The sequence below is a fragment of the Neopelma chrysocephalum genome, unplaced genomic scaffold (genome assembly GCF_003984885.1).
Source record: "Neopelma chrysocephalum unplaced genomic scaffold, ASM398488v2 Primary Assembly neopelma1_143787, whole genome shotgun sequence".
NCBI classification, from domain to species: Eukaryota; Metazoa; Chordata; class Aves; order Passeriformes; family Pipridae; genus Neopelma; species Neopelma chrysocephalum.
In genome coordinates this window covers 1-489 of record NW_020932819.1, presented here as the reverse complement: position 1 = coordinate 489, position 489 = coordinate 1, and the positions used below count along the sequence as shown (strand labels likewise).

Below are 489 nucleotides of genomic sequence, written 5' to 3'. Positions count from 1 at the left end.
GCAGGAGCCGCTCGCCATTGATGACCGTTCTCGGGCCTCTTGGTGGGCTCGAGAGAGAGAGAACACGGGCTGAGTGGTTTGTGACGCTTTTTTTATTGTGGTGAAAAACAGAGTTAAAGTGGGAGTAAAGGAGGGGCTATTCTACGCTAGGGGTATTTCCCTACGACCTCAGACCCTTGGCTGCCTCCTCTAGTCCGGAACGGGCAGCACTTAGTTTCTCACGAGCCCCTTAGTAGATTTATAATATCTGACATTACGAGCTGCCTGGGCATGGTTTAGGATTTACTGCCCAAGGGGCTAAGCTTTTTCAGTGAAAATAAATGCTTTGGAAGCTTGTTAGTACGTGGTGGTGCATTTACTCGATGGTGACTTGGTGCTCTGGAGTTGTTACTGATCATAGAATCACTCAGTCGTTGAGGTTGGCAAAGCCCTCGAGTCCAAAGGTTCCCCCAGCGCTGCCATGCTACCACGAGCCCATGTCCCCAGGTG

At 50.9% G+C, this 489-nt stretch overlaps 1 non-coding gene across 1 annotated transcript; it reads left to right on the top strand.

Annotated features, from left to right (window-relative positions):
- LOC113962322 lies at positions 1 to 78 on the top strand (the record flags this gene model as incomplete). Its single annotated transcript, XR_003532515.1, has 1 exon — positions 1 to 78. It is a non-coding gene; the product is annotated as a small nucleolar RNA U3 (small nucleolar RNA).
- Between the last annotated feature and the right edge of the window lie 411 nt (positions 79 to 489).